At 32.4% G+C, this 16,930-nt stretch overlaps 1 protein-coding gene across 10 annotated transcripts in view; it reads right to left on the bottom strand.

The window, feature by feature from the left end:
* The window catches only part of LOC106883318 (uncharacterized), a 351,443-nt gene that overhangs the window by 225,828 nt on the left and 108,685 nt on the right, over nt 1-16,930 (bottom strand). For 8 of the 10 annotated variants that reach the window (XM_014934300.2, XM_014934321.2, XM_014934292.2 and 5 more), the window contains one exon: nt 12,762-12,781. The exons of the other annotated variants lie outside the window; for them this stretch is intronic. The gene's annotated coding sequence lies outside the window, so the exon portion shown is untranslated. The remainder of the gene's footprint in view (nt 1-12,761; nt 12,782-16,930) is intronic. 10 annotated transcript variants of the gene reach the window in all.

The raw sequence follows: 16,930 nt of genomic DNA, 5'->3' as shown, positions 1-16,930 counted from the left end.
TAATAATAATAATAATAATAATAATAATAATAATAATAATAATAATAATTATTATTATTATTATTATTATTATTATTATTATTATTATTATTATTATTATTATTATTATTACTATTACTATTATTATTATTATCATTATGTATTATAAAATAATTGTAAAATACATAAGACACTATGAATAAAAAGTAAGCAGTGCTACAGCTCCAAACAAAAAAGGGACTCGTAAAAACCATGATAAAACGATGGAAAGAAATGTTCCTTCATGGAAAATATTGGGCTAAACTAAATGCAAAAAAAAAATAGACAGAGAACAGTCCCAGCAATGGTTGAGAAGCTCAGGACTCAAAGCAGAGACTGGAGGATTTTTAATTGCAGCTCAAGACAAAATCCTACCCACCAGAAGTTACCAAAAACATATAATGGAAAGAAACATAACAAGTAACTGCAGAATATGTGGCGATGGACAAGAAACAATAAATCATATTGTCTCTGGTTGCCCAGTCCTGGCTAAGAAGGAAAATATTCACAGACGCGACAGAGTTGGGACCTACATACACTGGAAGCTATGCCAACACTTTTGAATAACAACAGAAAAAAGATGGTATAAGCACACGCCAGAAAAGGTCACAAAAAAACGAGAAAGCAACCATACTCTGTGATATGCTAATACACACAGATAGAGAAATTAAGGTCAATAGACCAGATATAGTTGTCAAAGATCATGAAGGGAAAAAAATGCTTTCTAATTGATGTATCAATACCAGCAGATGACAACGTTTCCCTAAAAGAAATAGAAAAACGTTCAAAATACAAAGACCTGGAAATAGAGGTAACTCGAATGTGGAATCTAAAAACAGAAACAATTCCTATCATAGTAGGTGCATTAGATATAACAAAAAATATTCAGACAAATACATAAGAAAAACACCAGGACAGCAAACCACAGCACATACCCAAGGCACACAGATGCGCGCTCGGTAGTGAAGTGAAAGCATGCTATAAAAATAAAACTACTGAATAATAATAATATGATTATGATCTACTACTACTACTACTACTACCACCACCACCACTACTACTACTATTACTAATACTTGTTTCTAATTAAGGCACGAGGCCTTAAGGCAGTTTTAGGGGAGATTGTTAGTAAATTCTGTCTAGTAAAGGCACAAAGCCTGAAATTTGAGGGAGGAGAATAATCGATTTCATCGACTCTACTGCGTAACTGGTACTTATTTCATCGACTCAGAAAGGATGAAAGGCAAAGCCGACCTCGGTGGAATTTTAATTCAGAATGTAACGACGGACGAAATGCCGCTAAGCACTTTTTCCGGCGTGCTAATGATTCTGCCAGCTCGCCGCCTTCAGGCTGATAGTTAATAATATCAACTCCAGTGATTGGCAGGTGATATTTTTATCGTACCACGATGGGTGAGTGGTAAGGCAGATAGCAAAATTAAGTTCTGATCTTACTTGAACGTCAGCATGAGTGTGTATACATAGGTTGCTGCAAAGTCTTAAATTTGACATCAGGATAAGTAACAATTAACAAGCCAAAATTTACAAAAGAAAAAGAGAGAAAAAGAAAAGCAAGCAAATTTAAAGAGGCATACCAGTATGTTGATGTACCCTGCAATTATAGAAAAGGAGTTCTGCATGTCGAGCACATGAGTGACAATCGGAATGAACATTTGAAGAAAATGAAAGAAATGAATAAAAAATGAAATCTACTTCATTTAGAAACCAATTTCTAAATCCAGTGTAAATCAATCAAGAATAAAACTATTATTGATCAGGCTATGATGTCTGGCAAATTTTGTTGCGTACGTATATTTGAGTTCATGATAAGAAAATAATTAATACTTGACACAGTGGCAAAGTCCTTTCAAGCAGAGAAGGTGTAACAACAAAGAAATGCGTCGTGGGCAATATATGAGCCCTCAGAACTCAATGCAAATGCTATAGAATGCAGTATAGAAAAAACACAGTTGCATTATAACAGAAAAAATAGAAAAGCTTAACATCCAAATTGTCATGAACACCAAGTATCCAAAGAAATACTTAAAATAAACAGCTCACCAGAATTATTCTCCCAGATCCACATCTCACAAAGAACATAGAAAGAGACATCATAGCGTAAAAATTAGAGAACATTGAGGAGAGAAAAACAACAACGGAAATAAGAAACTACCTAATAAAATTGACCTGCAAGGATCAACGTAAACCCCAGCTGAGCTACTGGCACACAGGTAGCTCTAAAAATAAATATTGTAACATGGCTATGCAAGAAGTTCTCTCTTGTATCAAAGCACCCGAATATTAACAGACTGAATGATCTAATCTGTTGAATAGCAATCGAGCAAAAACAGAACTTTTTCTAAATAGAGTCAGATATCTGTGAACTCCATCCACATGTAGGTAGGAAATATAGAAATAAAGAGGAAAAATAACCTATTCCTGTTTATCGGAATGCGGAATACAAAATACAAAGGAAACAGAACTCTAGTAACAAAAATAATTATAAAAAGAAAATAGCATAATTCTGAAATCAAAATAAATCTAAACAAATCAGCAAAATATCCATGATTAACTATTTTACAGGGACATAAACAATAAAAGAAAGCCAAATTCATCACGTAACTGGGTGGTAGAGAGGAATATGATATTAAAAATACCAGAAATACTCTGATGTATAGGCTTCTACTTTGTTTGTCAAAAGATATAAAAACCTTAAAAACCATGCTTTACGATTAGCTGGTAACTCACCTGGAGAACCATAGAAAGAGATGCAGAAAGGAAACCAGAAAGATATGTATTGATATACATATTAGATAAAGGTGAAGTAAGATATTATATTTGTGTAAAACAGGAAAACAAGCATTAACATATCTTTGATTACCGAAACGTATTTACAGAATACAAAACTGTTGGATATTATGTAAAGATTTCGAATAAGTGAAGCAGTACAAATACGAACAAACTATGCCAACAAGAATTCCACAAAGCAGAAAAATGATTAGACTACAATATCAGAGTAAAACTAATTGAACTACAATATAACTACAATGGAAAGAGAAAATCATTTAAACCAGCCTATACCTTCTACGGACAAGCTATATGTCATGTATCCCAATTAGATGACTTGAAAATAATGATTTTGGAAGAGTTGATATTGTTCGTAAATTCAGTCGAGACATATAATTGTGTGTGAGATGAGACAAATATGTCAAAGCTACTAAAGGAGAAAGATTAACTAAAACTGAGAAAATTAAATTAGATACAGACACCCAAATCAGAGAATTAGAACAGAATCCATGCACAAATAATTAGGAGTTAATGACACTGACAAGAGAAAAATACAGCATTCAGAAAAGGAGTAAATTAAAAGTAATAGTTAATAAATACTGTCTCAGTTTCAGCTATTGCTCCGATATCATTAACTAAAAGAATTAAAGACTTTAAACACAATTAAATAACTTGCTGATAACTTTTCTGCACACAAAGTGGGTGTGCTCTGATGAAAGTAGAAATCTACTACAATATATGAACACTAGGACTAGTGCAGTACTAAAAAAGGAAACAAAGAAAAAATAATGGAATAAGAAAACACCGAATAAAATCTTCTCTTCATACGAAAAGACATTAAAACTTTACTGAAAGTGACAACACCAAAGAGAAAGATTATTCGTATACAAAACTGTAGATACGGTTAATAGACAGTAAATAGAAAAACAAAACATAATTCTAAAGTATACTGATGTATTCTAAAGTATACAAAGAGAAATAATTACCTCGTGGCCACCATATAGTAAGCAGAGAAGCAAAAACAGAAGTTTTGATTTTTATTGCTCAAGACAATACCGAGCTACAAACAACAACAAAAATCAAATAAGGAAAATAGAGATTGATTGATCATATGAAAAGAGCGACTCAACCTTTGTCAAGTTCGAGCATATTCACAGACACAAAGCTATAGTGACTAGACTGATCCCTACACTTCCGCGTAAAATCTTATAAGAAATTAGTACATATAGCAACTAGGGCACAGGATAACGACTTGTCCATAACAACCTGAAGCACGCTTGTCGACATTGATAACGATATCTAAGTAAACCGTTCAGGATTGAATATTGAAATAGATGTGACATAAATATAGCGCGCCGTCAGACATAAATACATCAGCGTCACTAAAAAAGATATCATGGATGATTAATGTGTGTCTGTAAGTATATTATGCACAAGTTATGTCGATTAAATAATCTACAGTAACTAAAACACGAATGGAAGATCTGAAAATAATTCCAGTGTTATTTTTAAAGAATAAATGAGTAAAAACATACCGACTGCATCCATTAGTGAATCAATCAGCAATAAAGCTATAAACGCTGGTTTAGTATGTATGATATATGTTGTTTGTGTGTTTAATTCGAACACCAACTGACGTAAATGTAGCGATTGCTGCCTAAGTGGTGTTTTCATGAAATGTTATCTCACCTCACCCAAAACCTAGACTTCAACTGCGATTACTAAATAAAACGATAACTACAAGAAACTATGGAACAAAGAAAAGTGCATTAAAGTACTGCATGCTTCTTATGTTCGGTATATTATTATATAGAACATATATGTGCAGTATAAATGTGCAATGCTTATGATAAAACGTTACTACATCAAACATGCATGGGTAGCATAAAAGAAATATGCTAATCGTGGAGAAAAACATTAAAGTAAAACAAAAATGAATACATACTAACGTGTGTAAAGAGGTTCGTGATAAGCAATAAGTTCCTTGAAACAGAAACAGAAGAAACTATACAATTGTTCCACAGAGGATGTAAAAGAGTAAACAACACTTCTCCACCCACTCACAAAATATAAGCTACCACACAAAAGCTGAGAAGCTAATATCAACCAATGAAAGCATCACAGTAGAAGTTTTCACACAATGCTCACCAGAAGCAAAAAAAAAAAAACCCACAACAATTACCCTCATTTAATTTAATCCTCAAAATACCTTGAAAATATAACAGGATCCATCACACACTAAGAAAATACGCTAGTACAACGTAATAATAACAATAAATGAATAAGTTTAAAATAAATTATGAAGTTCACAACACTTCCTATGAAAAATAAACAATAGAAATATCCAGTACAAAAATACATCCCCGAAAATGCACTTAATTACAAACAAAATAATATCACATATCGCAACAGAATAACTAACGTAAACATCGAGGAAAATATATATTAGTGGGAAAGTTGAAGATAAAGCGAATATAGCTATATATATATATGCATAAGCATCAAGGGAAATCTCTGCTTGAGTGTTCTACTTAAGAAGAGCAAAATATGAGGCTTTGAAGAAATTCTGTAAAATCACAACCAAATATTAATTAGCTGAATATTCTAATCTACTCAGTGGTGAAAATATTACCAAGGGAACCGAATAATAAAAATAAGATAATACGTATAAATACGCAAGTGATCCTAATCATTTTCAGCTGTACTATAATAAGTTTAAAGTTACATGGATTGAGAAATTTTGACTAGAGATCTGAAAAACACTATTGAAATTGCTTCGAAGTCATTTAGACAGACTATACTTACTGCACATAGTAAAACGAGATTGACATATCAAATGGAAATGTAACTAGGTTCGAGCAAAACACAGAAATTAATCAGCGTGGTGATGGATCATAAACAACAACATTCTCTAAACTAAAAGAAATAATACAATGCCTACTAGAAGCAATGATTTCCAAAAGCAAAAAGAAAAATGCTACGCAAAATGAAAATAGGAAAGGAACAAATAAATACCTTTAATGAAAAAACAGAAAGATTAAAATCCACTCTATGGACACTATTTTTCAATATCGATGCAGAGAAATTAAACACCCGTAAAAGTCAACAATATTTGAAATGTTTGATTTTAGCTGCACATGATTAAGTGCAACAAAATAATCTATAAAATCAAAATAACGAAACGAGAATGTAATATCAATTTTAAAAAATGCAGTATGCTATAGAAAAGATGTATAATATATACAAAGACATAACTGACTTGGCAGGTGTGCTTCAATTATTAGTTATCGCGTAGAAACAGCGGTATAAACATGAACCAAAATGGCTATATTACAACAACAATCTGGCTACAATAACCTGGAGCATACTTGACTGTATTGAGAAAATGATCATCTCAAACGGTCAAAATAACACTAATAAAGTAGAACCTGTGGATTCTAAAGGATATCTCTTTACATTGTGACCACCATATGGTACTGAAAGAAGTTAAAATCCTATCAAAATATACATTGAAAGGGAAAAAGGCAGTTTAAACAGTGTGCAAATAAATAAATAAATAAATTTTTTAAAAAACTTCAGTAGCAAGATAATCGAAGCATTAATGATGATGTTTATGATGATGATGACGATGATAATAATGATGGTGAGATTGATAATGATGATTGAGAAGAAGAAGGAAAAACATTAAGCACATAAGATTTACTACTTTAAGAAAGTTCATTGAACGGCCTTCATATGCACACTTGTAGTTCAACATAAGAGACTATTTAATAGCAAGATTCACGCAATACAATTTCTTCACAACACATGCAACTGCGTACACGAACGCACAGAAATCGTACGAAATACTAAAATGACGTTGGCAACATGTTTTCTTATGTCATTGGCAATCTGTTTCGTTGTGTCATTGGCTTCAAAAGTCATTGTTCTCTGTTCTATTCCAAAGCGAGATAATATGAAATTGTCTCCTGCTATAGCTGCAGGTTGTACGAGCCCTATACATGGTATTGGGAAAACTGTACAGCGACATGCTATATGTTCACTCGTACAGACATAGGTATATGAGTGGGAATGTATCTTTTGACGATGTATATCGACAAAGTAGCCAGCTAACTTATAAACAATACTTCCAAACAAATATAACACAGGTTTTCGATCTAAATTATGCATTCACACCCATTGTTATTTTTGTCATTATAAATGTAGTGAATCAGAGACTGATCTGTTATAAATAAATAACTAACGATGTGATTTTTCAAATGTATACAACATAATGGGTAATAAATGAAAAGAAAAAGCGTAACAAATAAAAGTAGATTTTACAGGCAAACCAAAGTAGAAAAGGCGGTGCTGCACATATGCATACGCAGACACGTACGCACGCACACACACATACACACAGGCGCGCGCGCAAACACAGGAGCACATATCCGTAGCTATAAAAAGCTAGCAAAGATATCTCAAAAGATGTTAACTGATCTTGTGGCAATTGGCTCACTGTGAGGAAAATCATCATGGTCCAAGACTAAAGAAACGATAATACCTAAAAATTTCCCCCCACACAACCTGCTTTCTTATATTCATGCCTTATCACAATTAGTAAATGAGTATCTGAAAATAAGCCTAACTTTAGAAGAGCAAAAAAATAGAATGCTCATATGTCCGTAAAGAGATGATAATAATTATGCTGGAGTGAAAACGTGTAGGAAAGCTGGAAGATAAAGAAATCTATAACAAAACAATGCTGTACGAGAGGAAAGAAAGTTTTTATCTCGATATGGATTGACTGTTGAAAGGCTTTTGAAAGTGGATTCTAACATGAAAAATAAACAGATGCATTAAACACATTGTTAGTAAATGGCAAATATTTCTGCATACATTAAATTTTATAACAGAGAATAACTGAAATGAAAGCCATCCCTATGATAAGAATAATGTTTCAAGGGGAGTCTCAAGCGCTCCACTCTTTTCCTGCAAAGTGCTAACAAGTTATCTGATACTTCAAGCCTGACAAGACTCAGATATAATTTCTGCAGAGAGTACACAGATTTATTAAAGTAATTGATAAGGAAATTGAATGAGAAAATGCAACGATCTTGAAGACAGGAGACCAAATCAAAGCCTAATATTACAAATGGAAAAGCAACAATAAGATACAATACAGAACTAAAAACACTAAGAAACAACGAAAAAGAGAACTAGAAAATCAAATCTACAGTCGTGTGCACTTGAGCCTAAATAGTATATAAAAACAGTAATGAGTTTGATCCTCGTGATATCTGATCTACAATGCTCCTATATTTGAGGTGACAAAGAGAGGTGCATCCAGCCGCAGGAAGATGGTTGTGTTGCGGTCCAATCTAACGTTTTCTCGGAGGGTGTGAGGGCAATGTCAGTTCATATTTTAGTGTTGAAGGGCTCTCTGAAATGTTTCCAAGTAACAAAGTCATTGAAGTATCCCATTAGAACCAGAGACCTCGGGCATGAAACGGATTACACGATTACATATACTGCAAATATGGAGACCAATAATCATTTGAAATTGCAACACACATAAATGAAAGAAACATAAAACCAAATTAACGGCAAAACATAAAGTAGTAACAGATATCTCATTGAGGCTGTTGGAGAATACTATAACTGCAACTTTAACAAGTAATAGTCATAGTCTCAAAATGCTAAGATTAGTCTAACAAAAATCATGAAAACTAACAACTGCATTGGGGATCTAGAAAATTTTCTAGAGCAACTAGAGCCAGCACTGAAAGTTACAACTTTTCGTAAACCAATATGTCTATGTAAACAATGCGATTGAAGCTGGGAAAATAGGAAATTTGTGTGTGTGTGTATTTCAGAATTTCTTGCTCCTTCTTCATTTCCACACTCAACCCATTAATCATACAATAACACATTGCTTTTTTTGGATACTAAAGTTTAATGGTGTAATGCAATCGGATATACCAATGTTGCATATTAAACACATTCCTGACAACAGTTACTTATATATCAATTGTTTGTAGGGACACTGTATTTTGCTTAAATGCTTGTAGGAACACTCTATTTCGTTATGAACCCATGATATACTACAAAGTATATTAAAAATATTATTATTCAATGCGGTGTCCTACTGTTTTAAGTGTGCGATTCAATCAATTTTCTTAAAGTTATCTCAACATATATTCTATACAAATTATTACCAGCAGTGAGAGTTTTGACGTTTCGTATACGAATACGCCTGTGTAAACAATACGATCGAAGATGGTAAATAAGGTAAAGAGTGTATATGCATATTTCAGGACTTCTTGCTCCGTCTTCAGCATTACATCCCACTCATTAACCATCCATGAACATATTGCTTCAATAACCACTAAACTTAGAGACGTAACATAAATGCATATGCCAATTTTACGTACTAAAATCATTCCAAGCAACAGGTACGTATGTGATAATTGCTCGTAAAGTCAGTGCATTTCGTTAAGCAACCATAATATACTACATGTATATTAAAGGCTTTGTAAGGCAACACCCTGTCCTACTGTGTTAGCAGAACTCCCGAAATATGCATATATACCAATTTCTTGTTTGTCTACCTTCGATCATATTATTTACACTGACGTTTCCTTATACGAAAGGTCAGAACTTCTAGTTCTCTAATTTCTATAGAAAGTCTATCGAGATAACTTGTTAAAAATGTGATTGAAGCGCACTGCTAACATGGCAGGACACAGCATTAACTTATAAAACCTTCGATTTGTTTGGTAGTATACTACAATTGCACAATGAAATACGGTGTACCTACCAACAATTAATAGAATTTTTTTTGTAAATTGCTCACTGTAGAAATACAAATGTATCTAAGTGGGTAATTTGTACGGATATTTCAAAAGCATGTTTTCTGACTGTTAAGCTTCCCCACTCACCAAAAAATAGAAGCGGGGCTGAAACGTCAGACAAGACTAAGGAGAAAGGAAAAAGGATACAGGGAAGAAAATATTAACAGAAATTTGAAGAGGCTAAGAAAAGCAAGTTTATCATTAGACTGCAGAATGTCTCGCTAAAGTTATGACTGGAAAAGCCTCTACATGGCTAATAACTGAAACAAACGTAAATGGGTGGATATAGACAAATATAAATCACAGTACTGGCTATGTTATGTAGGATGAAAGAAGAAACTGAAAGTTATTGATATCAGCACCAGTCTTTGCACACGAAACTACCATAAAATGTAATGTATTGAATAATTGTTGATTGAATTTGCTAAGGAGAAGCTTGGCCAGATTGTCAAATGTACCCAGTTTTATATAAGAGAGAGTGTATTTAAAAGCATGATAGAGTTGGCGATTTTATATACGAGAATTCATGTCATGATTATGTAACATCACGAAATAAAGGTGATCAAGTTTAATCAAGCAGATATTATTATTAAGGGTCTCCAGTGAATGACGTATCTTCTAATGGAAATATGAATCCAGTCAGTCGCTAGTATATCCCCCAAAGGAATGGGAATATAATCCAAATATCAGAATTTCGAAATACAGCTAACCAGACTGCAAAGACTAAAATAAGAAGCATCTAAATCACGCGGAACGTACAAAACATACCGAAAGTGGTAGAATTATGCTATGTACACATATCGAACGTACTGCATGTACAGAAGGCAGATTAAACTGCGCTTCGGTTTGCATTGCAAATATTGCAATATAATTATGATTAGTAAACTAGCATCACCAGCAATAATAGTTTTCTTTCTAATTTTGGCACATGGGTATCAATTTTAGGGGCAGGAGTAAGACGATTGCATCAACTGCTGCGATTGATTAGTACTTTATTTAATCAACTACGAAAGGCTTAAAGGCGAAATCAACCTTCGTGGCATTCGAACTCAGAACGTAGAGTCGAAAGAAACACCATTAAGCATTTTATCTGAGGCAATACTAACAGTGGTTCTTTCAAATTTTAACACAACACCAGCAGTTTGGGGTAGAGAGGACTAGTCTATTACATAGAACTAAGTACTATACTGGTTCAATATCATATCGATCCAGACAGACTGAAGTGCAAAGTTGACCTCGACTGGATGGAATTGAAAAACCCGGAATTAATACTGCAACTAATTTTGCTGACGTCCGAGTAATTCTATCAGATCAAATAATAATCCTTTCCCACTAAAGGTACAAGGCCTGAAATTTTGTGGGGAGGGTTGCACTGGTATTTAATTTATCGACACTGAAAGGATGAAATGCAATGTCAACTTCGGCGGAATTTGAAACTCAGAACGTAGAGACGGCCGGAACACATATTGCCTAACGATTCTGCCCGCTCGCCACGTTCGATCAAATGATTAATAATAGCAAACATACTGATTTCCTTTATTTTGGCAACATATTCCGTGGTGTGCTTTAAAACGTCGATTAAACTGCACCAGCTATTGACTAATTGATAATGCTGTTATGGTTACTGAAATACCTTTAAGTTCCGCAAAATGTTCATTAAAGTTGGGGACAAATATGACAACAAGAACAGAACGAAAATACTATTTGTAAAGATTTGGACAAGTAACCATGCTTTTAATATATTTTAGGATTTATTGCATTAAACTACTTGAAAATTAGAATTACTAATATTTGCATTGGCTATTAACCAACAACCAACTGGAAACACAAACCAATATAAGCCAATGATGGAGCTTTTACATGGTCGGACAACCAGCTAGATATAGAAGTCAGATCTCTCTATTAATTAGACCGTTCAAACTTTAAAAAATAGGGCAATATTAAAAAAAAAGAAAAAGACGTCTGTGGTTGGAATGTCTTTGATCATTATTTTGCAGGATCAAGAGAGAACTGGAGGTAAACAATAACAGCAAGAATGAATAAAGAAACACTAAGCAAAGCACAGTGTCAGCTAAAAGCTAGCTTTGCTAAAATGAAAATATGTCGATGAAGACAAACGGAAGCATTAGCATTCAAGGTTAAAGGTGTTCTTTAAATTTGAATCTACTAAATAACAAGAAACTTGGCGGCAAAACACGATATCGTAGATGTTTAATGAACGACTTCTTGATATAAATGTTTACAACATAAACAATTCTTTACCAGGAAATTTGTTTAAATTGCTGTTTGATCTGAATCAGAAAGCAATGAAAGCAGTGATATCAAGAGAAAACTCAAACAGTTACACTCTGAAAAATATGTATATTTTCAGGTTACACACTTTTCCAAGATGAATATTATCAAGAAAGATTTATATTTCTAAAGAATAGTTCATCCCCTCGAAAAATTAATACAGACTTTGACATCATTCTTGCATGGAAAAGATATAATATTTAGCTGTAAAATATGAGTTATTAAGAGAATAGAAATATAAAATTTCGAAAACGATACTATGAAACACAAAACGAACAGAGATAACATTAACAGCAACTGCGGCAAAATTTCATGCAATGAAATTGAAATTATGAATATGGAGTGAAAGAAATATAACAAATAAGAAATATATCTGAGCAGAAGAAAACAACATGACTAAAACTACAAGCAATGGATATAAAAGCAAAAACATCAATGCAAATAAAAAGTACAGTAACACAAGAAAAGTAACAACTAACAAATAAAATTGAATAAAAAGAAAATATTTAGAAAGCAGAATATTGTATTAATAGGGCCGAAAAATATCTTTCAAAAGATAAAGATCCAACGTAATTCAAAAAAAAAAAAAAGAAAAAGAACTATAATAACGAACACTGATTTGAGCATCGTAATAATTTCTGGAAGCAGATATCAACATTAACATATTCATGATCAATCAATCGATTCATTTCACATCCATAGCTGTCAAAAAGAAAGAAAAGCTCATAAGAAAGAAAGCACAAAAAGAAGGCGAAAGGCTTTTTTTTTTCAAATTGCTTCGAGTACATCTTTTTTAAGGAAAAGTGCAATGAAGTATTATAACGTTCATACCTTGTCCATTGACACTAGCTCTGAAATAGTAAAATCATGGCATGTAATTCTAAATATGTAGTTCACATCATGTAGAAAATAAAACAAAATATATTGTGATGCATATAATTGAAAGTATGCTTAAAATAATACATACTCATGTGAAACAACGAAGGGTCAAAGTAATGAAAGGAAAACGTTAAAATATTAGAAATATAGGTGAGAAGAGCAGCTGTAATAATATACAAACATATTTTGGTGGATTACAATAATCGACTCTTATTACAAAATGGTGGGGGAAATATATAAGCATGTTATATATGTTTTGTTTAAGAAATCATTGAATTTTAGTTTATTGAAATACTTGACATTTTTGGGGAAAAAAAGAGCTATGCCTGTCGCAGATTAAAATCCTTAGACATTCACGTACGGCGAATGTTCCTTTTGATCTATTGAAAGTTGATTACTGCAAGATAAAACTTTGGCAGGGAAAGAATTCTGTAGCAGTGATTTTCAAGGAGAAAGGACTGGCATTAGAGGCTATTGATGCACGACCTGGAATTGTAGATACAATATGGGTAATGAGAAAATGACGGGCAAGTAAGTTGGAAGTATGAATAGGAAATTGATACGAAAGCAACCGGATCTGATGAGCTGAGGCAATCGAAGGTACTGTAACAAAATAAAACTAAAGTCGAGCGATTACATGGTTGTAGGCTTGTGTTTATATTGTACTGGAGATTTGTTGACTCCTAGTCGGTTGCCTTATTATGGATGTGGCGTATGGTGACTGCAAGTATAGCTGCAGCACCACTCCACGTGTGGAAGCTTTATTCTACTGTGAGCCGTATATAAATATATTAAACTCACTCACTTAAAAAATTTTATGTTTAATTATTGCAGGACAAAATGTAGCAGGTTATCATGTATGAACAAAAAGCACGAACGAGTTCGAAATATGCTATCAATGTTTAGAATAATAAATGGAAGCAGAAGATGATTAATTACCAATAATATCACAACCAAACATAAAATATTACATCGCAATACTAATATACAAAATAAACTTCAACTCTTAAATTAGAAGAGAAAATCTAAGAACATTTTCCTAATGCAGTAAAAAAACAAAAGCAAATGTACGAGAAACCTGATGTAATAGATAGCAATTAATGCTAATGTATACAATAAAGGGAAGCAGGAAAGAAATATAATGGTAGGCTTATACAATGTAAAATATGAACGTAAATGAGAATAGATCTCGTCCAAGCAATGAAGAATTGCCACTGAATATATTACATTGATTTGTAAGTCTCTGATCAATTAAGCCATTGGAAATTACTGAACTCTGTATGTATATTGCATAATTAGAATTTTGTTTCGTTTCTAATGTGTTTTATCTAATTGTAAATTCAAACTATTTTATTCAAGATATATCCATAATCCTTTTTCTCTATATAAAATTTATGTGAATTGATCGAGCAAGCTTGTGTAGACCGTACTATGCTGATAAAATCTAAGAAATCAAAATGTGTCACCTGCTTAGAAAAAAACCTCACCCCTATTTATGTAAATTCACTTCAAGGTATTAAAACTTCATTGCTAGAAAGTATCTCCCATTTCCTTTGAGAATCGGAAACAAATGGGTGTTTATTATTTTCTTTTAATTCAGAATATAATCTGAATTAATTAAGAATATTTTTACCCACACTATTATATCATCGACCTGCTTAAGTTATTTTCCTTATCTCGTATTTCTAAACTTGATTTCACGACACATAAGATATTACTTGATAGGAATTCGTTTAAAGTAAGAGAAAAAGAATTTATGATAGATAGTTTGAGACACTATAGTAAATATTAATTAGAGAATTCCATACAGGGTTAATTGTAGTTGCAGATGACTTTTATTAAAATTACGACGCTAATTCTCATAAAAATATTATAAAATTTGATGAATCTCTTTGACGTCATTAGTAACATACGGTGATAGCTGCGACAAATTATGTGTCTCTTTGAGTTGGGATAAATATGACTTTCATGTTTTGCTTGAGAAACGTAAATGAAATAAAAAATAAAAAGTAGAAATGAGTAAAATCATTTTTAATAGGAATTCAACGATTTAAAAAAAGCATTTGGAAATATAATATTCTTGGATTTTGTTTTCTAATCTGAAAACAATACAAAAATTAAAGGAAAACAAAATACTTTCTACAAAACACTTTTAAAGATTTTTAAAAAATGTGTAGAAGGACAAAGATGGCAAGGATAAATACTATTGCTGCTAATGAAGATGGTGATACTGATAATGATGATGTTAATTAAATTCACTTGTGATATGCATTATTAAACCAATCGTTAAAAGCAAAATAAGTTAAAGAATGTATAAATAGCAAAAACGAAGAAATAATATGGAAATTTTACAGCTAAATTCAACTGTCAAGCACAGAGAAGTGCAAATATAGTATTTAGAAAAAAAATCTAGGAATCTGATTATAACGTATTGGAGGAAAATAACAATGAAATAGCATTAAATATATTTGAGTGGTAATCTTTCCAGAAACTGAAATTAAAATACTGCCATTAGATAGAAAAAAGACCTAGCAGAATGGTTGATTTATGGAGTTGACCTCATATTTGACACCAATTTCTTCAGAAATACATTTTTAATCTTTTACAAATTTCAACTAATTTTCTGCTATTTCTATGAATTTCATAAAAAATAAATACATCTGGTTTTACTTAAAAGCTATAATGATTCATTTTTCACTCGTTGTCGGAATACTTCCAATAACGAGGTAGAGAGTAGTGGTAATTTAATTTACGTTCTATATGCTATACTTTATTTCGCATGTCAATATTATTTCCACCCGAGAGGAATGAAAAGCAAAGCAGAAAGTTGATCTGTCTTTATGATTAGAAACCAGAACCTAAAGAGACCGATTTAAATTATGCAAGTAAAGTAGAGTGTGGCTCTTTCGTTGTCTTTATTTTAATACTGTAATAACGATTACTTCACTTGATGAGTGCTCAAATCGATAAAGAAATGAGCAGACAGCCAAAGAACGGATGGATTATATCTCGAAACTTACACTTTATTTTATCTTTTTTTAAAAATCATTATTAATACTATTACTTACTCTATGGAAAATATGCAGTCGTGAACAGGACAAACTTACCCAGCGAGAAAAGTTACCAGAGACTAGCAACTTATTGTTAGCTCGCGTACTACATAAAGACCGTTGTGGTTAGTCAGCACCTGAAACTGACTTAAGAGGAAATACGGTAAAAGCCGGGATAATTTTTCCCTTTAAACTCATCTTTTTTTTAAATATGAATAAGAATTGTTACGTTTATTATAGTTATTTCTGAATTACATGTTTATCATTAATTTGGCACCATGATATTGTTTACATTTGTAAATTATCTTATGGGCATTTTGGTAGTTTTTATGGCTTAGTCAAAGCAGCTACCTAGACCCTTTATGCAAAAGCACATCAGGTAGAAGTTGAGCTCGAAGTAAGCACGTTTCGCGGCTTGGTTGCTTATAACAGGCTTCTCCCCACTAAATAGTTTTATGATCAAATTGGAATTGTATTAGTTTACATGTAGCCGAAACAAATTAAATATCAAGTATACGATGTTGTACATAGTATATTTAATTAAAAGATGTCAAATAATGCGTTCAGTTAAAATTAATAGCAAGATGTAAGTCAATAAAAAGCAACCTTACAATTTGAAATAATTTCTGGTACAAATTTAAAAACATTAGGAGTTGCTATTTGCTGCATTACAAAAACTTTTTTTGCTACTCGTTCTTAAGAGAGAAGCAGCAACACCTAGCATGTTTACACATTAAATTCTTATCGCTAATGCCAACGAATATTAATAAACACAGCAACAACAAAGCTAGCGACGATAAACAATTGTTACTAGTCAAAGTGATATTACTAGCACCACTTCCGATAAATATGGAAATGACAACCAATAGCATCGAAAAAGCTATAGCAACACTAGAAGTCATAACACAAACATCAACAATACACAGAAAACCACAGTTCTACCGTTAATTGGAAGTATCTATCTATCTATCTATCTATCTATCTATCTATCTATCTATCAATCTATCTATCTATCTATCTATCTATCTATCTATCTATCTGTCTGTCTGTCTGTCTGTCTGTTTGTCTAGT

This window comes from Octopus bimaculoides, chromosome 2 (genome assembly GCF_001194135.2).
Source record: "Octopus bimaculoides isolate UCB-OBI-ISO-001 chromosome 2, ASM119413v2, whole genome shotgun sequence".
NCBI lineage: Eukaryota > Metazoa > Mollusca > Cephalopoda > Octopoda > Octopodidae > Octopus > Octopus bimaculoides.
The sequence above is the reverse complement of the archived record's forward strand: the minus strand, read 5'-3'. Positions and strand labels throughout refer to the sequence as shown.